This window comes from Solanum pennellii, chromosome 4 (genome assembly GCF_001406875.1).
Source record: "Solanum pennellii chromosome 4, SPENNV200".
Taxonomy (NCBI): Eukaryota; Viridiplantae; Streptophyta; class Magnoliopsida; order Solanales; family Solanaceae; genus Solanum; species Solanum pennellii.
The window spans coordinates 15,794,203-15,820,358 of NC_028640.1; the positions used below are offsets into that span (position 1 = coordinate 15,794,203).

The window sequence follows — 26,156 nt, forward strand, 5'->3', positions numbered from 1 at the left end:
AGTTGGACCTTGTTAACATCGATAAGTTGAAGAATTTATTGGCAATCACCAACAATGTTGGCGACAGTGATAATGGTTGACGTTAGGATCCATACACTATCTAAACATTTTGATTCATTTCGGGGACAGGTGCACCGACTAACTGAACATTGGATAGCCTGGCGAACTTCACTATGGCCACTGACTAAAATAATGACTTACAGTTGCTTGCATTTTAGGACAAATGCTCGTATTCAAGGTGGAGTGATGCGTGGCTTATTTTTACTTTTACTATTACTTTTACCAGTTTGTTGATTCTGAATTGTGTTTGTTTTGTTTTCATATATGGTTGGGTTATTTTTTTTATATTGAGTTGTAAAAATTGCTTTCGCAAAAGTTTGAGCTTATGTCTGTCTTTTGGATCTTAATTTCATAATAAATTTGACCCTTCCAAAAGATTCACTTTTAAAAATTTTGCCACCTCTTGTACTAAAAGTAGTTGTTCTTGTAAAAATATGAGTCTTAGTCACGATCGGGGAGCACCCATAGAAGTAAAATGGCTCACTTGACCTCTCGGATGTCTTATACAACCCCATTGACATCATTTATCACATTTTCATAGATATTTAGCTGAAATTTAAAACTTTTTGTAGCACAACATAATTCTAGAACATCACTTCAAATATATAAAATCATACGTACATAGTTAGAAACTAAGTCTCTTTAGCCATCCTAAACTCAACATCAATTGAATAGAATAGGGACACGCCCCTTAAGAACATAAAAGAATAATCTAATCTATTACATAAACTTGGAATAACATCTTGACATGGAAATCCTAGAATTTTAAGAACCCTTTTTTGAACTTGGAAAATATCTATCCAAGCTCTTCACTTTAAGAAACATCCTCTAGCCATCACCATCTACACTTTGTGTAAAAGATGAAGAAGAATGGTATTAGTAGAAGAATGCAAACCATGAAAAAACATGAATTTAAAGTGTACATTTAGTTAGAAACCATGCATTATGTCTTTGAGTAAACCTTCATGAACAATTGACACAATATAGTTCACAAACTTCATATAGACATGAATATTATTAATAACATCACATAAACCCACATATCACATTTAAGGCACATTCATCATCTTCATAGCATTATCTTTCTTTTACCTTAACTCACTTACCAAAAGTAACCTTAAGTAATGCTTGGTGCAATGAATGAATAAAGTCTCATTCCGCCATCCACACTCAAGTATCACCTTAAGGTCACCAAGTTGAACATTCATACAACCTTCATCATTTTAAAAATATACATTCATATAGACATAACATATCATGAAGCCTTAAAATAAGACCCACATCATTCATAAATCATCATATAAGAACTTATTCTTTTATTACATCATAGTCATAGTCCATTTAGTCTTTAAGCACATCTCAAGAAAACATGCAAGTCAATTCTACCAATAAATCATATTCAAGTAATAGATAACATTGCATACATGGAGAGATCACTTCATAACATAACAAGTATAATCAACAACATGAATATAAAGTAAGAACTTCATTAAATAGTGAATATGACAAACATCATGCATATCATCACACAAGTAGGTCAATACTACAATATAATGCATAAAATACATATATATACATATACATCCAGAACTCCTTCCTAGAATTCCCTTCAAGAGCTACTTGTGTAATCTATAGGTAAAGTCCCATTCCCTTACCTTCTCTAAGAAACATCCCTTAGGTATTCCCAGTTAGGAGTCATCGTCTTACTTTGATTGTTCATTTTACATTTGGTAAACATCGACATGACCGACATAAGACCATGTCAGCTAAACAAGGAATCAAGTGTATTCCCTCGCACCAAAAGGAGGTCAGCTTACATGCAAAGGTAAGACATTAGTCCTCATATAGAATCTAGGTGGATCGACTTGCTAAGGTTACTATGCGGGCAACATAGTTAAGCAACTAGGAGGTTGTTACTAGAAATCCTATTTATTCTTAATAGCATTATAGTTTCCACTTCATGAAAACATTGGTGAACCTACCTTCATTTTTGGGAAGGGACACCACATTGGTGAACCTACCTTTTTTTTTACAGGGACACCTCTCATTGTGAAGTTCACTTAGTGCTAAGCTAACTTTCCCTTTTTGAAAAGCCTTTAACTATTTATTAAACATTTGTTCATAAGATAGGCTTTAGGAAATTAATCCCTCATATATATGCATAGCTCATATGTTAATGATGAGAATGTCCTTTCATTAAGACCTATATCATGTAAGAATATCCTTTCACATATTCATAATAAAGTATAGTTTAGGTTACAATTGAGTAACACCTTTCAAGAGACCCTTTTTTATTAGATTTTTAATAACATGTTTTATTCATACATTCATGTGTTTGTAGGTGTACATATATGAGAAAAACTTTCATATAAAAACATTTACACACTAAATGATCATACTTCAGTAGTCACATACATTACATCATAATATAGTATTAAGATGCAAAAGAGGATCACTTCTAATCCCTCATAATAATACACTTATTCTAATCTCATAGTTCATTTTCATAGCTTAATAATACATTCATAACTTATGTACATAAAGAAACCACCCTAGGAGCTATTCTCTCAACGTCCACATGTGCAACCCTTACCTGCACTAGCACACCTCTCAAGTCATCCTAGTTAAGATGCATCTTTATAATTTCATTCATTTATATGACATCATGAACATATACCATTTATAGTCATGCATGAGTTGTGTGTATGTGTACATATTGGTCATCACGATCACCTAAGAGCAAAAACCTAGGTACATAAGGACACCACCCTTCATAGGATTACAATACATATATCATATTCCTCAAGTCATAAACAACTCACATATAGAGAATTAGGGAATATAGACCTCACAGCCACATTATATCATAGGAGACAATAAAATATCAAACATTTGAATAGAAGGCTCCTAACATGCATGAGACCACACATTCATATAGGGATACATAAGTAGGGGGTCATTCTAGAATGACATTCATCACAACAAAACATGTAGACCATACCTAACCCTAACATAGTCATACACATATACTTAACATTATCTATCAATCCTAATAATGCTACTACCGTTGGAGACTGCACAAAACCTTCATACTTATTATCATCATAATCACAACTCACATTACATCTATTGCCTTCAAGGTCATGATCACAACCTATATAGATAGACAAGAATGTAAATACCACCACTATAAGTGGACCATACAACACAATGTCAACTCCAAGACAATAGTTAGGTATTTAGGTCAACATACCAATTCTCCAAGATATGATCCTCATTTTATCAATTCTCAACCATTCATAACCAAATTGGCATAGATATTATTAGGATTAATCAATACACTATGATATAATCACAATCGAATCATCATCTAATCATGATCACAAGACCCACATTAAAGGCTGAATTGAGAGTAAGGAGATCATGGGTTCTTCATTGAATTCGATGGAAAATCATCATTAATACAGTGATTAATCCCAAATCCATTATTAGAATGACTTTGAAATCAGTTTGACAATAAACCCATGGCAAGATTGAAAGATAACAATTTTGATCTTAGGATTACGTTTGAAAACCTTTGAAAGAACTTCTTAGATGAAAGATTAACTAAGGATCAAAGGTTACCATACCTTAATAGAAGAAAATACGACACATTTGGAGAATAAAGCACTTCAACTATTATCTTCTATCTTGAGCTTGAGTTTTACCTCCAATGGAGGTTTTGAGAGAATTCGGAAGATGAGAGAGTTTTGGCTTTTTGATTTCTCTTTTGGTATTGGGATTTTGACTTGGGAGTGGTGTTAAATATGACATAAAGTTGTTATTAACCGCTCCCAAAGTTACCAAAATATCCCCTACTTATTTGGACATTTAGACATGTCGAACATAATTGTAATACGACGCAACCAAAACTAGGACTTGGCTTCGCATCACGGAGGCAACTCCCAATTCTGCCTCACAAATTATTTGAGGAAGCGAGCCTCGTTTCAGTCGCACGAAGTGGAGGAATCTTATGTTCCAGGTGCGCGACGCGCAATGGACTCCAGATCTTGTCTCAGCACGTTGCCTTTAGTAGCTTCTTTGTCAAACTTTTGGGTCCTCGTCAAGGGCCCTTAGGGTGGTCCTCAGGGAGTCATACCCAAATGTTTTGACCCAAAATATATTTATTAAGAAACTAAGGTCACGTATACTTTTTTAGACTCCAAAAAACTCATAAAAACAAGACAAACATACAATGACACAATAGCACACAAACGACTAGTTTTTGGACGTCTTGATCATCCTTTGATGTTTGACCTTAAACCTCCTCAAACCAACTATTAAAAGTTGTGACACACCATATAAACAGGTTATAAACTCTTAAGTCACATGTGAGACTCTATATTATCCTAGTTTGTTTTGAGGGAGTATCCCCCACTTGGGAACATTCATCCTCGAATGACACTTAACACTTTCAATCATATTCAAGGATTCCATGACCCATACAACAGCTCACAGTATTTAACATAACATCATAATAGTCAATTTACCAAACTTACTAGTAATACCAATTCTATACAATTATTCACTTGAGGCAACACAAGAAAGTAGAACCTTCATTCACTCACCCCTAATGGATCAAACATATAGACATTTTTCATGTTCATAGTAGGAACATCATTCTCTTACTTATGACATGGTTTTTACTTTTCATTTCATTAAAAGCTCAATATGTGATCACCTTTAAATCACTCATAAGCATGCTCAACATTATCACTCAAGAGGCAAAGAAGTGACTCGTACTTAATGCACATAGATCATGACTAATGTAGATCAACAAAGATCCTTATCACATAGAAATAATACCATCACAGCAATTCATATAATCATCATGTTTAGTTATGTTTAAGGAGGAATGTCCTTCTACTTTACATACTTACATATAATCATAGTGTTCATATATAAGCATTTCACAAAGGTCAACTCATTTTTAAGGAGAATTTCTGTACTCCTAACCAAAGTATGCTCATACTCCCTTCCTCATGAAGTCAAAATGATAGGTCACACCATGAACATCACAACATTAGGAAGTTATTTCACAAAAAATTAGTTTCATGCATGACACTAGTTTCCATAATTATACATCATTTAGGAAAATTGTTACTATTCATAGGCCCACATATTTAGTATTGGCTACACACGCCATCACTTATCAGGAGTAAGCCTATATTAATACTTCCCAAAAAACAAATTCACATATTTTTAAAGGGACTCATCTTTTCTTAGTTAAGGAAGACTGAACACCTCATTGTGGGGTCTGAAATACCCCCACGTCAAAAGTGACATCAAGCTTGTTCATCAAACTATCTCATGAAGTCAAATGCACATTTACCATCTTAAGATGCACAACAACATGAGAAACATGAAATTTATCGAAATCCTTTTTCATGCAATAAGAATCTTATAAAACAGGCATAACATAGTGTTATTGAAGACATGCATAACATATGGAGAATATGCAACTTAAAAATCATATACAAGACTACCATCACATGGACAAGCTACTAGGAACTCTTTGGTTTCAAGATTGAGTAATACGAGGACAATATAGGGATATCAACAACCTTACTACTCAACTCATTAACTCCCACTTAGGGTAAACTCATTCCAAAGAAACTTACCCCAACTAAGAGAACTTTAGCTTACCAACCCTAATAACTAAACACATCATCCCCCTATTGGGATCTAAGGTTAAGCAAACATCTTTAATCATTACCTCATTCCACTCCAAAGGAGGAGCTATTTCTCACCAAATATTCAATGCACTCTATTAGGCGAGAATTTCAAGAGATCCAAAATGAGTATTTAAATCACTTTACTTCATATTCATCATTCAAACTGATTCTTAACATAGAGAAGTTCAAGGGAACTTAACATTATATCATTTAGGGAATTCATAACTTTACCATCTAGGCACATTATCCCCCACTTAGGGTAAGCCCAGCAAAATATTCATCACCCCATGCCCTTAACACCAAGGTCAAGGCAAGTCAAGACAAAACCTACATACTCCCCACATAAGAAGGTTCTATATCTTTGAGAATCCCACTCCTAATCTCATATCACGGAGCATACTAATCCAATCATCAAAAGGTACTACTTAAGCATTATCATTTCTCTAAGTCTAATCACCTAGAGGAATTCATAATAATCAAGTTAGGTCATACTACCAAACCACTGAGGCCTTAAATGCACCATGAATACCAAGGGTAATTACATATCTCATCACATTTTACCACCAAGTCATAACAAAGTAAGTAGTTCCGGATTTAATACTACAAGGGTCATCACCTTAGGTAGATCATCTATAGACTTTGGAGGATTCTCCCTCCAACTTAGGACTATAGAAATCCCGGATTCTAATCAATCAGAAAACAAATGTTGGAACTCTTAAGATCCACTACCACATTTCTAGAGATTTACGGTGACCATCCTCTCCAAGTAAAACCTTAGGGGAAACATAGAAGAGATTTAGCCATAAAGGCTTATTTATTTTCTTTCAGCACTAGGGCAAGGTAACTTCTAGGTCATCTCATCCCACATCATCAACTTTGGAAGAAACATCCAAAAAAACAATGCCTAGGTACAATCTAAACAATTTCTTTAGATGACCATACTTAGAATCAAACTTAAAAGACATCTAAACTGATTAAAGTAGGTTAACATGCATTCTCTTCTTCTCTATATGAACTAAGGGGTACATACATCCCTCTAAGTAAACCATTGAGTAAAACATAGTTCTAACTAATAGAACAAAGCATTTTCTTCCCTTATTCCCACTCTTGAATAGGTTCATACAGGGACTTATCAACTTGTCATAAGGGTTCTCCCATTAACTAGAAGACTTCACAATCTATTTTCAAGGTTCAACACACTACCTCCCCCAATCCACACAATGACAACTATGAGGCATTACTCATAAAAAGGGCAACATTCAACTTCCACTATTTACCCCATTTCTTCAAAATCTTTCAAGCCTATACCATAACATTAAACTATCATTATACATAACCATAAAGAAACTCATTATCCCAAAAGAACTTCATTCCACCTTAGCAACTATTAATAAGATAAAACCATATCATAACATAACTTCTCAACATAACATGCTGCCTCATAAAACACATATTTAAATGGCATCACATCAAAATATTCCAAATTCACCTTCACATATGCTCATCTAGTCACAATAACCATAGTAAGCATTAAACTCATTTTTTTTCTCTCGTGACACATCATCCCTTTCAAGAAATCACATCTAAAAACACATCGCACAAGGAAACATAAGTGAGAGATCATACAGAGTTAAGCTCTATGGAACGACACACGAGTAGTAAAGAATGTGAAACTCTCTCGTCCTATAGTCTCTAGCTCATATATGTGTCGCGACTCATACTGATGAACAAGACTATACTAGATGTGTCATTATAAGACTTTGGACCCTAAAACTACTTTCTATAACCTCATGCTCTTATACCCTATTTGTCACAATCGGGGTGCATCCCAAAGAAGTGACATGGAGTAGTTGACCTCTCAAGGTCATATACAAGAACATCGACATCATTCATCGCATTGTCATAGAAATTAAGCAGAAAATTAAAAAAAATTCTTAGCATAGCATAATGCTAGAACATCACTTCATATATATAAAAGAATAACTACATAGTTAGACACTAAGTCTTTTTTGTCATCCTAAACTCAACATTAATAGAATAAAATACTGACATGACCCTTAACAACATTAAAGAATAGCCTAAACTATGACATAAACTTTGAATACCATCTTCACATGGAAATGCTTGAATTTTCTAGACCCTTTTTGAACATGAGAAATATCTATCAAAGCTCTTCACTTTAAAAACATCCTCTAGCCATAACAACCTACACTTTGTGTAAAATATGAATAAGAATTGTATTCGTACAAAAATGCACTCAGTATGATAACCATGCAAAAACATTCATTTCAAGACGACATTTAGTTAGAAACCACGCATCATGTATTTTAGTAAAATTTCATGAAGAATTGACATAATAAACACAACATAGTTCACATACTTCATATAGACATGAATACTTTTCATAACATCACAAAAAGACACATTCATTATGTTCATAGCATTACGTTTCTTTTGCCTTAACTCACTTACCCAAAGTAACCCTTAAATAATACTTGGTGCAATGCATGAATAATGTCTCATTCCACCATCCACACTCAAGTATCACCTTAAGGTCACCCAAGTTGACATTCATAAAATCTTCATAATTCTAAACATATATATTCATATAGATATAATATATCATGAAACCTTAAACATAAGACCCACATACTTCATAGATCATCATATAAGAACTCATTCCTTTATTACATCATAGTCATAGTCCACTTAGTCTTTATGCACATATCAAGACTAGATGCAAGTCAATACTACCAATATCATTATAATGAAGTGATAGACAACATTGCATATATGGTGAGTTTACTTCATCCACATAACAACTATAATCAATAACATACATATAATGTAAGACCTTCATCATATAGTCAATTAGACTAACATCAATCATATCATCATACAAGTAGGTTAATACTACAATGTAAGAATAATAGACATATATGTACATATACATCTTCAACTCTTACCAAAAGTTCCCTTCAAAAGCTACTTGTGCAATGTGTAGGTAAATCCCATTCTCTAACCTACACTAAGCAACATACCTTAGGTAGTCCTATTTAGGATTCATCATCTTACTTCCATTGTTCATTTTATGTTAGGAAACTTCGTTATAAATGACATTAGACAATGTGAGCTAAACGTTGGAATCCGATGTTATCCCCTCACATCGAAAGTAGGGCATCTTAATTTCCATGGTAAGACATTAATATTCATATAGCATCTAGGTGTATCCACTTTCTAAGGTTCCTATAGGGGCAAATTAGTTATGGAACTAGGAGGTTGTTACTAGAAAACCTCTTTATGCTATATAGAATTATAGTTTCCACCTCATGAGAAAATTGGTTAACCAACCTTCCTGTTTTGGAAGGGCCACAACATTGGTGAACCTATCTTACCTTTTTGAAGGGACACCTCTCATTGTCTAGTTCACTCGGTGCTAATCAAACTTTCCCTTTTTAAAAATCCTTTTAGTTTTTATTAAACATTTGTTCAGAAAATAGGCTTTAGGAGATTAATCCCTCATTTATATACATATATCATATGTTAATGATAAGAATGTCCTTTAATCAAGACCTACATAATGTGAGAATATCCTTTAAAATAATCATAACTTATTCATAATATAATCTAGTTTAGAGTACAATTGAGCAATACCCTTCAAGAGACTATATTTTACCAGATTATCATTAACATGCTTCATTCATAAATTTATGTGTGTGTAGGTGTACATATATAAGCAAACCTTTCATATAAACACATTTAGACACTACATGACCATACTTCATTAGTCACATACATTACATCATAACATAGTATTAAGATGCATAAGAAGATCAATTCTAATCCCTCATAATCATACACTAATCATCATCTCATATAAATCATGTTTAAATCTTAATCATACATTCATAAGTTATTTACATAAAGAACCATCCTAGGAGCTATACTCAAGGTCCACATGTGCAATGTATAGGTAATGTCACATGCCCTTACCTACACTAGTACACCTCTCAAGTAATCCTAGTAATGATGTATCTTTATACTTTCACTTATTCAAATGACATCGTCAACTTATTAAATGTATAGTCATGCTTGAGATGTGTGTATGTGTACATATTGGTCATCATGATCACCTAAGAGCAATAAGATAGTTACTTTAATGACACCACCCTTCAGAAGATCACAATACATATATAATATCCCTTAAGTCATAAAAAACTCATATATAAAGTTTTAGGGACTATAGACTACACACCCACATTATAGTATAAGAGACAAGAACATATCAAACATTTGAATAGAAGATTCCAAACATACATGAGATGACACATTCAAATAGGGGTATATATGTAGGGGTTCATTGAAGAATGGCATTTATCACAAACAAACATGTAGAGGATACCTAACCCTAACATAGTCATTCACATAGACTTAACATTATCTATCCATCCTAATCATGTTAATAGAGTTGCAGAGTACACAAAACCTTAATACATTTGATCATCATAACCACAACTCACATTACATCCATTGATTTCAAGGCCATTATCACAACATATATAGATAGAAAAGAATGTAAGCACCACAACCATAAGTGGACCATACCACACAATATCAACTCCAAGACAATCATTAGGAATTTAGGTCAACTTTCAAATTCTCAAAGATATGATCATCAGATTAATTCTAAACAACTCATAACCAATTGACATAGATAGAATTTGGGTTAAATAATACACTATAATAAGATCACAGTTGAATCATGATCTAATCAATATCACAAGACCCGCATTATAGTCTGAATTGAGAGATTAAGGAGATCATGGATTCTTCATGGAATTGGATAGAAAATCATCATAAAAATAGTTATTAATCATAAATCCATCATTAGAATGACTTTGAAATCTATTGACAATGAACCCATGACTACATTAAAATAGAACATGTTTGATCATAAAATCACATTGGAAAACCTTTGAAAGAACTCCTTAGATGAAATATTAACTAAGGATAAAGGGTTACCATACCTTAATGGAAGGAAAACCCAGACATTTAGAGAAGAAATCACTTCAAAATTCATCTTCTAGCTTTAGCTTGAGTTTTTTCCTCCAATGAAGGTTTTGAGTGAAATTGGAAGAGAAGAGAGTTTTGAGTTATTTATTTCTCATTGTCTTTTGGGGTTTTTACTTGGAAAAGGGGTTAAATATGACATACAAACCGTTATTAACCAACTCCGAAAGTTCCTAAAATACCCCCATACTTATTTGGACTTTTAGACTTGTCAAACATGACTTTAAAACAATCCTATCGAAACAAGGACATGGCTGTGCATCGTAAAGGCAGCTCCCAATTCTGCCTCACGAATTAGTTGAGGCAGCAAGCCTCGTGTCAGCTGAGGGACATGGATGTTGCTTGAGCGCCAGGTGAGTTACAAAGACCGGACTCCAGATCTTTCCTCTATACGCTTTCTTTGGCAGCTTTTTTGTCAAACATTTGGGTCCTCGTCAAAGACCCTTAGGGGTGTCCTCGGGGAGTCTTACCCGAACAGTTTGACACTAAAAATGTTTACTAATACACTAGGGTCACCTCTACAGTTTTTAGACTCCAAATAAATCATAAAAACAAGTAAAACATAAAAGGACACACTAGCACATAAACAATTAGTTTACAGAAGTCTTGGTCGTCCTTTGACGTGTGACCTCAAACCTCATCAAACCAACTATTATAAGTTGTGACACACCTTATAACCAAGATATAAGCTCTTAAGGTAGATGTGAGGCTCTAGATTATCCTAGTTCATTTTTAGGGTTCTAACACCTGATTTCAATCAATACCAATTACTTGAAAAGTGCTATTAGTCGAACAAACGTGAATGAATGGCTACAATGAGAATGAATGAAGTTACATAGGAAATATGTGATATCCTTGAATCTCATTGTACTATCCAATCATCAAATTGATTTTTATTCATTAACCATTGCACACTAGTGAAAGTAGATTCTCTTGTTTAAATAAGTTTCAGTGCCTTTTGTGATGAGCTTACCTTAAACAAGGCATGAATAAACATAGAGTTGGCTCAGCTACTGTAGTTGATTTAAGAAGGTATCCTCTTGACATGATTTTATTTAATTCCTAAGAGTATGACCAATTTTGAGATACATCTTTTTTTTGCCTACCCGTTAGTGTGCTTAACTCTTTTGAACACCCTTTGAGACTTACCTCTTCCTTGAGAAAAAACCTTGATGAAACCTACACCTTGCGTTATCTACTACATATAACCCTTTTTGAGAAGTCATATAACTCAATATCCAACATAGGACAAAGGCCGAAGTTGGGGTGTCGTTAAAGGGAAAAGAGAAGACAAGAAGTGCAAAAGAAGTCTCGCAAACCCATGGTATTGCAGAAAAATGGAAGCCCTTCAAAAAAAGAGAAAATAAGAAGTAGAAAGAGAAAAGAAAAGAAAAATAAAAGAAAGTCATGAAATGAAAGCTTCAAATGTAAAGAAATTGGGTTTTAAAGAAATCCATGAAGGTAAATAAATGATGACCTAGAAATACTTGACTAATGATTCAGAAAGGAAGATAGGGGATAGCTTAAGGAGATCACATCTCATTGGATAAAAGTCAGTGAGCCCAAATGACCATACCTTCACACTCAGACCTATTAAAAGTCTTAGAAAGAACTTTTTGATCTTGAGTAAACCGAACCGAGGTCAATTAAAAAAAGGGCAAACCAATTGGTGAAAATATGCATTGTATTCCTCTATGTGAGTGTGAGTGTTGCATCAAATTCCTGGTCCTATGTTAATAAATCTATGTGTGTGAAAATGGAATCATTCTTGGTGTGAGTGCATATAGATACTTTTTTGAGCTTCAACTTACATTAGTAACAAGTAATGTGAGCTCAAGAATCTTTGGTAATGGTGTGTCAGAACTTGAATCTTTGAGTACACAATTGAGTTATGCATCAGTATCTTGAGTCTTGTTATGTACATTCATGATTGAGTCTTGTGTAACACTATTTGTGACATCCTATTTGAAATGTTGAACTTATGTTTTTACTTAAGGACAGGCAAAAGTTTAAGTTGGGGGTGTTCATGAGTTTTCAAAATGGACTCATATATGCGCTTATCTTAATGCAAATAGTATCCTCAATTGTCTATTTTAACTCGATATCTAATAAAAACTTCTATATTTTAGGTATTTGAGGATTTGGTAGGAGTATGGACACTGAGGTGCAAAATGGAAGCAAAACGGAGGAAAAGAGATGAAGATGCAAAGTGTGTATATCCAAGCACACTGGTGATATACCGTATAGCAAGATTTCCACCTTATGTTACCGCAAGTGATCCTTAAATAAGTGGATCAAAAGGAGACTAAAAGAAGCAGTCACGATTCGCTGAATAGTTAGGTGAAGCAGAGTTATTCAACCCAAAATTACATCATGCATGGATATATAGTCAAGGAACAAACGGTAACACATCACATAATGGGTGGATGGCCGAATAACTCAGCGATTTAGGACTAAAGACGCTGAATGGATCCACCAACACTATATCTGAAGCCAATAAATACTAAACTCTTTTATTATTTAGAGAGAGATTTTTAGGGAGAGAAATTTTAGACTGTGAAACATTTGATGCTTCATATTTTTTTTAGAAACTTTGTTCTTAAGTTTCCTCCCAAATTTGGAGAGGGTTTTGAGGAAGCTTGAATAAAGAAGTTCTTCTTCCAATCTTAGAAGTGGGTCTTCTCCATTTATCTTACTTTGCTGTTTTTAAGGTTTAATCTCTTATACCCGTTTAATTCCTTTATCATTCAAGTATATTTAATTTTTGCTTGATGTGTGGCTAAAAACTCATTCTTGGGGTGTGATTTAGCAAATACGTGTTGATATTATTGTTGGGTCTTACTTGCTTATAGGATAGATTCATTTTAATGGTAATTTCACCTAGTCTTTGTGGTTTAATTTAATGGGTTTGTAGTTGCAAATACAAAACCAACCATATGATTTTGGCTTGCCCGAGAGGGAGGTCGAGAAACCAAGACCGCTAGATTGATGACCTAAGGAGTGGGTCCACATGAGGTCCATCTTGTGAGGGTAAGCCCTAGTCCCATATCCAAGCACCCTCTATCGAAAGTTCAGGGTTTAGTTTAGACGAGTGAGTGTCCAAGAGGAACCCATTTAATATTGGATAGGTTGCTCGAGAGGGAATTTTTCACCTAAAGCTTAGCCATGTCACCATTGTCTTGCGAATTTTCTTATAAAAAACATGTACTCATTATTTTGTGTCAACATCTATTGCGGTAATACACCCCAAGAATTCTCTCCCATATTTGTTTTCTCCTTTATTTTCTCTATTTAACTACTTGTGACAAAATCCCTTCTTGATATTTGACACTTTGGTATCACAAATTGAATTTAAATTTTGTTTTAATTCTCAAAAATGTCTTGAGCTATCACTATTTATAATGAAATTCTAAGTAGCTATTACTTTTACAACAACTTTCTTGGGACATGACCCCAACCCTTTATTGGGTTACTTTACTAACTTCGATTCGTAGAAACTCAAATTGTAGGTTAGAGTCATTGATCACGAAATATAAAAGATACACATATTGAAGCATCAGTCCCATTCCAACACCTACCCAAAGTAGCTCACCCTTAGGAAGACCTAGTTCATTACTTTATTTTATGGGTAAGATTTAATAGACATAGACTATGAGAGCTTGACATGGACTCCCGGTATTAACCCCTACCGGATGAGGGATCCCCTCTTGCTTAAGATAGGGTTATTCTTTTAGCCTTTACGTGGCGAACCACTAGCTAATCCTATATGGGCATACAGTTAAGGAATAGGGATATGGCTTCTAGATACTACACCTCTACTCACAGAGAGTACCCATCTCAAGAGGTCGATACTAGATACTACACCTCTACTCGCAAAGAATATCCACCCCAATTCATATCCTTTCGGTGCTAAGCATCAATTCTCACAGGGTATTAGACTTTCATTACACCAAATAACTATAGGTTAAGGGATCACTACTAAGTACTCGACCTCTACTCACGCAAGAATACTTATCCCAAATTATCATTCATCCATTGTAACGCTCTTAGGAATATTGAGGTTTTTACTAGACACTCCACCTCTACTCATGGAGAAGTATCCACCTCTGTGTTCCCCCTTTATTGATTAGAGGACCACTGAGGAAACCTTTCAATAGACTCACATTGATTACATCATTAGCTTCATTCATTAATTATTTTATGTGTTTGTGTACATATATGAGAAAGACTCTTCATATAACAATAATAATTTATGACATTTTCTTCTAAACATGATCCTACTCTATTCATCATAATCCACACACAATTATAGTTAACATTCAGATTATACTCTACTACTCATACTATATTCAAGAATCACATATATAACTTCATAATGCACCTCTATACATATGAATCATAACTTCACTTCACTCAACATCCAATGCCTTCAATCGCAATACACATATATATACATATACAATAAATAAACACCGCCACTATAAGTGGACCATACCACAGTAGAATAATTCAATGAAACTAGAGAAATTTTGGTCAACTTACCCTTCATCCAAGTCATGATCACTCTTTTTGAATTCTATAACAATCAATCATAATAAGGCATTGATAGCAATAGATAACAACAACACAACATAATATAAGCACAATTCTAACAATATCCAATCACATTCATCAAACCCACTTTGCAAGCCAAAATTAAGCAATCACAGGGATCATTGGTTCATGGAGTTTTTAACTTTAAATAATTAATAAAACCATAATATAATTATAGCAATTTTTTCGAAGCTATTTAATGCAAGAACCCGTGAGATTGAGGATGAATTGGAGTTTTTGATCATTTTTTAGAAAATTCTAAACTATTTGAGAATTGTCTCTGGAGTGAAATCTAAGTCTAGATAAAGGATCACCATACCTAAGTATTTGGAAGTCCACAAAATTGTAGAAAAAAGCAATGGAAATATTCAATATTTGCTCCAATTTTTTCGACTTCAAGCTTCCATGGAGGTTTTGAGAGAACATTCAGGAGGGAAGGGTTTTTATTTGAGGAATAAAGTCTAATGTTTTAGTGTTTCAAAAAACTTAAAATACCAAAATACACATAAAATAATCGTCCACCATTTAATTAGAATGTGGGGTGAATTTACCAATTCATCCCTTAAGTGGCCAAAACTTGGCAGAATTGTAGGTGGCCATTGACGGCCACCATTGATGAATCGTTGATGGGTTGACGGCCCATCCTCGTCATCCGTAAATTGTGAATAAGACCTCTCATGTTGGGGGCTAAGATCCCATGACTAAGTGTGGAGTCACACACCCTTCTTATGGAGCAGCGTCAACCAGTTGATGTGGAGTCAAAAGGGGTTGTTGTTCAAGGCTGTCTTGACAGCTTTTTGGCCAATGTTTAGGTCCTATTCAAGGAACCTTGGCGTCGTCCTTGGGGAATTTTACCAGAATGTTTTGAACCTAAATGATACAATCTAGATGCTAGGGTCATCTCCACTAATTTTGGACTCCAAACGACTTTCCATAACAAGGCAAACAAACTAGAACACACTAGCACACAAAAGACTAGTTTTCGGACATCTTGGTCGTCCCTTGACTTTTGAATTCAAAACTCTTCAAACCAATTATTTAAAGTTATTCATAACTATTTTAACAATACATATTAACTCATAAAAATCATGGAAGCTCTAGTTCATCCTATTTGATTTTGAGGGTGTAACAATACTCCCCCACTTAGAATACATTCGTCCTCGAATGACACAAACACTTGAAAGGACTTAATGACTAAACTAGAAGCTCACACCACACCACATCATGAATACCTCTTCATAGTCAATGCACCAAACTTACAAGGAACACCAACTTTACATCATTATGCACTCAAAGCAACACAAACACGTAGGAATTATTTCTACCAACTAATAATGAAAACATACTGAATCACTTTCATTGGGGCATGGAGGAATTACCTTCTCCAACTTTAGACATACTCATCATTTCATTATAAGGACCAATATGCATTAAATTTCAAATCAACATGAAAACTCATGCGGCAAATAAGCAATTTTACTAGATGCACATTAACATGAGAAATACATAGATGAGTTACTAATTAAATAATAACAACATAAAGAGCATTTAAAACATAGTATCATCAAACGCACTCATAACATAAGGAGGACATGCAACTCTTCATCTTATGCAAGACTCCAAAATAAGGAAAAATTACTATGAATTTCTTGGTATCAATCTTGAATAAAAATAAAATAAAAAGATAAGCATATCAACAACCTTTCTACTCAATTCATCCTCCGTTAATTAGGGAAACCCATCTAAGAGACATTTCAGACAACCATAAGAAACTATAACTTACCAGGGTCTTTACTCTGATTATCTCCTTTGTTAGCTTGTAGCACATAGAAACAGTTCCTAATTATAGCACTAGGATCCAGACCATCATGACGAGTTTGATTGATCTCCTTACCTTTTTCCACAAGTGTTCGGCTATCTCTCATCTAATGACCCCTATTACCAAACCCAAAGCACCCATTAGTATTGTCACGACAGGGGAGCACCCCCTAGAAGTAACATAGCGTACTTGACCTCTTGGAGGTCTTATACGAGCCCATAATTGTCATTCATCGCATTTTCATAGGTAAAATTAGCGGAAAATATAAAACTATCATAGCACATCATATGCTAGAATAATCACTTCCATTAATATAAAAATAACATATGCACATAGTTAGGCTTTACGTCTCTTTGCAATCTTAGAGTCAACATCATTAGAGTACATTAGGGACACGACCCTTACAACATAAAATATAATCTAAGCTATTACATAACTTGAATAAAACATGATATAGGAAATCCTTGAACTTAAGGATCCCTTTCCTTGAGCTTAGGAAACACATATCAGGACCTTCACTTTAGAGACATCCTTTAAGCATCCTTAACCTCCACTTTGTGTAAAAAGGTGAAGAAGAATGGTGATAGTACAAGAATGCACAAAGTATGGCAACCATGCAAAAACATGCATTTAGAGAAGACATTTGGTTAGAAACCATGCATCATGCCTTTCTGTAAAAACTTCATAAAACATGATACAATAATCATCATACAACTCACACACTTAATAAAGACATGTACAATGGCCATAACATCACATAAAGCCATATATTGCATTTAAGTCACACTTAGCATTTCATTCACAGTAACCCTCTTTATCTTACATCCTTAAATTCCCAAGTAACCCGCTAGTGATAGTTGGTGCAATGTATGAAAAGTGTCCCCTTGCACTATCCACACTCAATCATCACCTTAAAGCCACAAGGTAAACATACACACAACCTTCATTAACCCAACACATATATTCATAAAATCATAACATATCATAAAACTCATACTTCACATTTGACCTAACATATTTTATGAACCACACAGAAGAACTCCTTTCAAGATCACATACAAGTCATGACTTCCAATATCATCATAGTAAGGCAATAGTCAACATTGACATATTTTAACTTCACTTCACATAAAACATCATAGAAGTCCACTCATCTAGAGCAATGTACATATTAAGCACCATAACTTCATGCATATTAAGTAAGTACTCATCATATAGCCAACAAGACCAACATTATGCATCTCGAGTAATACTTCATCATATACACAATATAAGACTCACACCATGCATATCATCATATAATTAGGTCAATACCATAATGTCATGCATAAGAGACACTACACCATTTTACGCCTATGGTCACCCCAATAAAGTGTAGCCTAAACTAGCAAAAAGTGTGGTCTTTAATAAAAGGCTACACTTTTGGACTTTAAGCAACACTTTTCGAGGGGTAACCAAAAGAAGCGTAACCTTAGAGTTTAGGCAACACTTTTCAAGTATTTCCATATCAGCTATACCTAATAGCATAGCCTAAAATGCAAATTTGCCACGCTTTGATGTACCTTATATAGCAACATTTCTATCTCATACAACTACACTTTCAAGCGTTGCCTTTGCCTCCTTATTGACCACAATAATGAAGTGTTGCCTTTTCTATCTAATATATGACAACGATTTCAAAGTGTTGCCTTTTCTATCTAGGGTATGACAACACTTTGAATTATAGTTCTTCCCATAGCATACGACAATTTACAGCCCTATGACTAGACTTTTAAGTGTGATGATACTATTCCAGCTATAAAATATTTATATGCAACAATTTCAAATTAAAAAAACCAATTTTGTTGCAATAAACAATCTCAAGCATTAAATAGGCAAATATGTAATACAAACATATAGATTTGCAGTAAACTTCGAAAGATAGTATGTCTTGCGTACATACACATACTTATAAAGCAATATATGTGTACACAATAGTTCAAAAATTACTCTTACAATAGCTCAATATATTCTAGCAATAATCTTCAAAAAAACTGAATATAATATATTAAAACTTCTACAATAATTTAAAAACGCATCATCATCTGAATCAATTGATCGAATTGATTTCAGTCCTCTAGTCAAATTTGATTGTCAGACACTTTCCTACGCATTTGAAATGTTATTAAAAATAAGAAACAAACAATGTGTAACTAATCAAACGTTAGAAAAAAAACCATGTTCATTATTTCCATATTCTTATTCCTTATTATAAAAATCACGTCTTACAAGTCAACTTGTGCACTATATAAAACAGAGCATAGTACAAACATACTATCGTTATACAAAATTTTAATATGCCACTATCATTGTACACAGTATGATTTTTTTTAATGATAAGTAGACTATCACTGAACTCAGTTTTGAGTTGCATTAGCAATATAATGAACAGTAGAGTTGCATTTAACAGCAGAAAATTTGTTACCTCTAGCATAACAATATTCACTGAGTATAACCTTGATTGAAGAAATTATATGTTGGGCAGCTGAAGGTGAGATACATGGGTCATAAAGATGAGATGGGCAAGTGTACTTCAGATATTCGGTAAGTTCCTATGTTGTTGTATCAAATGTCAAAGCCACCTCTAATACATGACATCATAAATTTACCACAAGAAAAAACTTTGTGAACACACATCCTACTAAAGTGGAAGAAAAAAAGTAAAATATACAATAATTCAAGTGGTTCACTGGCAGAAACAATGAAACAAATAATCACTTAAAGATCAAATAGGAAATGCCCATAGGCCTGCAATACTTATAATTTCCAACATGATTGTTTATATCATTAACTAGAAATAGGGATTTCATTCACGTGCCACTACTCTGGTTTACTAGGTTACTATGTTCTTTTGACAAAGTTTGACTTGAGTATGTAATAATATTATTTTCATTCGAACATTGAGCATATTAGATTAAGAAACTAAAATGTAAAAAGTAGTATCTAGAAAAATGCAATGTGTAATGTGATGATAGTTACAATGTTACCCAATCACACAACCAACTAAGGCTACCAATTGACAATTGTGTTTTCACTATGGTCAGAGCAGCGTTCATTTTAAATCGGATAAAATGTTTAAATCGGATGAAATGTTAAACTAACTTATGATTGGAAAGCTTAACTCAACCAATCAAAAGCTAGTCAGTAGCATTTGTTTATGAAAAATCATACCTTTGATCCTTCAATATAACCCCCACGTGATCAAAACAACTTTGTAAAGTTCCCACCATAATCTCTGCATCTACACTGTCTACTCCTAAAAGCTTACAAAGAATCACTGATGATCAAACGTCCCTTGCAAATAACTGTAATCAAAGAGCAAATAAAATACCAAGTATAAAACAAGAATATAACTTTATATAACTCTGTACCTTTCCAATCAAGACATAAAGAATAGCTGAATATGTTACATAGCCCATACCTTAAACAATAGCAGCTTGTTATCCAACAAAATTAACCACACACACTTTCAATTCACTATGTAGCATTGTCGTGCCTGACAAGAAAATTTTCATAAACAATGTTTACTTATGCAGGAAAGACTTACAGTAAAAAATTGAATGGGATCATTCCTACCTTCATTTACACGGGTACTGCATGTGCTTGCGCAAAATCTTTTTAATGACTCAATAACACGTGGGGTACAATATTCATCAGAAGCTGCAAAACCAAGGTAATTATATTATCCCAAGTTCAGGCACCTTGAAACTTTTGTGGTCCGACTCTATATAAAAAATTTAGTGGATTTGAGCATTAAAAAATGTTTCAAAACACTTACTACTAACCACATATCTTACATTGTACAATAGAGAAATATTCATACATCACCAGTCAAGTTGTGGTAACTTTACCACCAGTAAAAGCATTGTAATATTGTTCAATGCAATCAATGTATATGTTACTGATCTAACTAGAAACATATGTTTGTATTATGATAAGTTTCTTCTGGATGAAACATTATTGTTCGTTACAAATATTTTACCTGTGCAAGTCGTTCAGTCGGCTAAACAGTGGGCTTGCAAATGAACATGGATAGAGTTCTTCCTTGATGCGGTCTGGCAAAGCCGGTCCAGTTGGTGTTGGAGGATAGAAGCTTGTTGTTTGGGTGAATGAAGAGCTAGGCAACGTGGACTCCCGTTTTTTATGCAAGTCATTGACTTTCTGCAGAAGCTCTTTTGAGTACTTGATTGCATCCCCTAAGATTGAATCCACGTCCATCTATGAACATACATCTTCATGAACTGCATGCCAAGAAGAAGGTTTTGGTATTAGGTAGATAGGAAGATAAATATCAAGTCCAATGGTTGTTTCAAATTAATTTCACTTAAGGTGCAAATGTTAACAAGCAGGTAGATTACTTTCAGCATCACGGTCTATCAAAGATAACTTCCTACGTCTTGGTTTATTAGAGCTCCAGTAAAAATATTTCTGCATGGTAGTGATGTAATTCACATACGACATTATTGCCATAAAATAAACTTTAACATCTTAATAAAGCATAGTATTTATGAACATTTACAATCATCCAAGTCGTTCAAGGAGTGGTGGGACATCAAACAGACTCCCCCTACCCTGCGAGATGCAAACTTTGATTCACCAAGAAGCCTCACATTCTATTCGTTACGCAAAATCAGGATTTTCCCCTTATGACAATGAATTTGAAGAATACAATGTTGCCCAGCTTTTTAATAGCTTATTTTTAGTTGAAGCAGCATTGTTTTAAAGTGCAGGATGAAATGGATTCTCTCTTCCACGAAGCATCCCTCCAAGTATCTTAATAGGTCTAGATTCCTCTTATAGGCCTTACTGACCATTAGATGCAAAAAAAACATTGAAAACTCCAATTGGGGTGACGACTCATAATAAAACATGTCATTATGATCATCTCTTGGCTGAAGGAAAGTTTGATGTGGAGCTGGGATAGAAGAAGGATTTACCCACAAAAAAATCCCCATCACCAGAATCTAGTCTGATAAGTTCATTTTAATTATTAAGTCTCCTCAAAGTTTAAAATATTTTAGCAGAAGGGTTGCACATTACAGCAGAACTTGATCAAAGAGGTGTTAGTGTTGCAGGTGTTCTACTAGAATAGGGATCAACTATCGAATTATCTAATAACTTTTGGATCTATGTTGGACAAGAAGACGACTCTATTGGCCCCCATCTTCTCCCACCTATCAAGGACCAAACTTTACTCCAGGAGGATAAATATGTTCTAACTTTTTAGAAGTCCAAAAAACAGACCCTTGAATTTTTGTGGTCCGACTGAATTTAAAAAATTTGTGTGGATTTGAGCATTAAAATATGTTTCAAAACACTTAATACTAACCATATATCTTACATTGTACAGTAGAGAAATATACATCACCAGGAAAGTTTTACTTACTTTATACACACATAGTTCACTTTCATTATTAGGCAGAACAAACGAAAAACCAGAAAAATGAGGAAGCATTTTTGAGAAAGTTGCAGAAAAAGATAAAAACAAAGCAAATGATGTATACTAACTTTAGTGTCTTGTTATTATTATTGGATACACGTTCTATCACGTCAAACCAAGCATCACGAGGACTACATATTGGATTTCAAGAACAACCCTATACTAAAATTAAGCCAATTATATGAACAAATATAAATCCTCTTTTAGCATAAGACAACTATCGAATTAACACAATTACACTAATTCAAGCATAAACCATCCCAATTATGCAACAAGTGTAGTATATGTTGTATGATAATACTTGAATTCAATGTTACAATCGACGGATAGAGAAATCTTTGGCTTCTAAGCAGAAAGGTGCATATCCCTAGCATTAATTTTAAACACAATATAACCATAAATAGTTAGTACTCCGTAGAAATGCATTGAATTAAACACAGAGACGAGCATATTCATAGGATAGACATTATAGAAATAGAAATACAACAAAAGCTGAAGATTACTAGTGTTCCACCAATCTAATATTTTTCTGAAGAAATCACGAAATTGACCAAAAGAAAAGTTCAAGCCTGACAAATTTAAATGCACACCGAATTTATACCATGTGTAATATAGTGATATTGAAATTCTACTATGAGCTAAAATTGTATCAAACATTTAAAAATGCAAAAAATGAAGAGAGACTCATAAATTATAATATTTGAATACCAGAAACATCGCGATACTGATGAACAAGAATATGGCTGGCCTATAGGATCAAAGTGACTAAATGCTATCTCCTTTCCCACATCTTGTATCTGTTCTCGTATAGATTTGGATTCCGACGTACGATATCCGTTGTCTTCAAACTATTTCTCCAGTTTTTCGAATGAAGGAAAAGAAGGAGAGAAAATGACCATCTATCTCACATGAAGGGATGACAATGGTGATTTATTTTGGTGGAAATAAGAAGAAGAGGTTGTCACGAAGGGAAGACGATGGTGATTTTTTGGTGGAAATGGGAAGAATATGCAGTACGATATAGGGTTTCATTCTTATCTTAGCCATACAATGAGATATGTGGATTATATTTATTTGTATTGAGAGTTATTTTGTTTATTTTTTTATTTTTTATTTTTAGAGTTAATTATGCTTTGATTTTTGAAGAAAAATCCTATTTTAGAAAAAAAAAATAGAAATTGGAGGGAGAGTTAAATATGTTGGAGGAAAAATAATATTTTAGTGAAAATGTTAGGAAAACTACAAGGCAACATTTGTTAAGTGTTGTTTTTATATTTATAAAAATAGAACACTATAATAGTGTAGTAATATGTGTAAATAGGTGTTGCCAATTATATCATGATATGACATCACTTATAAATTGTTGCCTATACAACTAATGAAAACACTTCACAAGTGTTGTCAATATTATTGTAGCCAAAAGCTAACAACTAAGGCTACACTTCAAAAGTGTACCCAAAAATGTCTTAGGCAACACTTTACAAATGTTGTCCAGATTTAGTGTGGCCTTAGGAACAAAAATGGTGTAGTGAGACATAAACATAGTCATATACATACAGAACACCTTCCTAGAACTCCTTTCAAGAGCTACTTCTGCAATGCATAGGTAAAATCTCATAGCTTCACCTACAATAAACAACTTCCCTTAGGTTATCCTAGTTAGGGTCCATTACTTTACTTCCATTGTCCATATTACTTTAGTGAAATCCTAGCCTTAACCGACAATAAGACCATGTAAGTTAAACATGAAATTTGGTGTCATGGATACCTACACCGAAATGAGGTGTTCTACTTGCCAAAGAAGAACATTAACATCTTGCTAGCATCTAGGTGGATCCACTTGCTAGGTTCTATGGGAAAAACAAAGTTATGGAACTACGAGATGTATATTGAAGTACTCTTTATGAAAATTGGAATTATAACTTCCATCTCATGAGGAGATTCGGTGAAGAAGCCTTCCTCATTAGAAAGGGGCACCTCTTATTTGTCAAGTTCACTCGGGTCTAAGATAAGTTTACTTTATTGACAAGTCTTAGTTAACATTACTCCATAAAAATGGCTTTCAGAGAATTAACCCCTCGTATGCTTAGTATTTAGGTTATAGATGAGAATTTCCTTTCATCAACCTAATTCATGTGAGAAAACCTTTCACGTGGACATAGCATATTCAAGCACAATCTAGTTTAGAGTACAATTGAGAATACCTTTCAAAAGACCCTCTCTTTACTAGATCATCATACATGCTTTATTATATACATTCATGTGTGTGTATGTGTACTTACATGAGAAGACATTTCACATAAACACATTTAGATACTTCATCATAGTATTACTTTCATGTTCATCACGTAGTCATGCATTCATATTCATGTTCATAACGTAGTCATGCATTCATATTCATGTGCATAGAGATACCATCCTAGGAACTATTCTATCAAGGTATACATGTGTATTGTATAGGCAAAGTCCTATACCATTGCCTAAGCTAGTACACCTATCAAGTTATCCTAGTTAAGATACATTTCATGCTTCATAGACAATACTTTATATTCAAAGTAGTAGGCATTAGTTCATATGAAAATTATTCCTTCATTAGAAAACTTATACTACTTATAAGCATGCATGAGGTATGAACGTGTGTACATTGGACAACATGATGACATAATGTCTATCAAAATCACATTGAGGCATTCACCCTCTAAATACCACAATGCACATTCAAGCATAGATCACAGACCACATAATAGCATAAGAGACAAGGCTACTTCAACATTTGCATTCTAGACTCCTAACAATGTGTAGGATCACACATTCATATAGGAATACATAGGTAGGGGTCATTCGCCATTGAACTTCATCATTGCCAACACATATACCAAACCTAACCCTAAAAACTTCATTCAATTAAACCAAACCTAACCCTAAAAACTTCATTCAATTAACATCACATCATCAATGTACTGTAGATCATGAACTAGCATTGGAGACTAGGCATGATACTTCATATTGTGTGATCATAACGACACTTCATAATTCACCAACTTGACTGTAAGGCCATGATCAACACATATATAGATTTAAAAGAAAATAAACACCGCAACCATAAGTAAACCATACCACACAATGTCATACAAGTCCAATTCAACTAGCAATTCTATAGAAAAGTAGAAGAAATAAGGCCAACTTACAATTTCTCCAATATTTGATCATCATTGATCAATAATCATAATTCATAAATAGACAAGTATCTAAAATTACAAAGACATAATCGAAATCATGCTTCAACCATAATAGGATCAAGATCACATTATGTACACTACATCATCAATTCTATAAAAGGTGGAAGAATATAAGTCTAACTTACCCAATCTCCAAACCTTGATCCATATTGATCACTGGACAATAATACACCATCAATTTA

The 26,156-nt window shown here is 33.9% G+C and overlaps 1 long non-coding RNA gene across 3 annotated transcripts; it reads right to left on the reverse strand.

Moving 5' to 3' along the window:
• Nucleotides 1-727: 727 nt before the first annotated feature.
• Nucleotides 728-23,760, reverse strand: LOC114076778. Of its 3 annotated transcripts, none has more exons than XR_003577805.1 (7): nucleotides 23,444-23,760; nucleotides 21,278-21,536; nucleotides 20,872-20,955; nucleotides 20,717-20,791; nucleotides 20,467-20,600; nucleotides 17,221-17,372; nucleotides 728-902 (listed from the first exon to the last, which is right to left on the reverse strand). It is a non-coding gene; the product is annotated as an uncharacterized LOC114076778 (long non-coding RNA). The 3 variants fall into 3 exon arrangements; XR_003577806.1 differs by lacking the exon at nucleotides 728-902 and adding an exon at nucleotides 7,807-7,980; XR_003577807.1 differs by lacking the exon at nucleotides 17,221-17,372.
• Nucleotides 23,761-26,156: the final 2,396 nt, after the last annotated feature.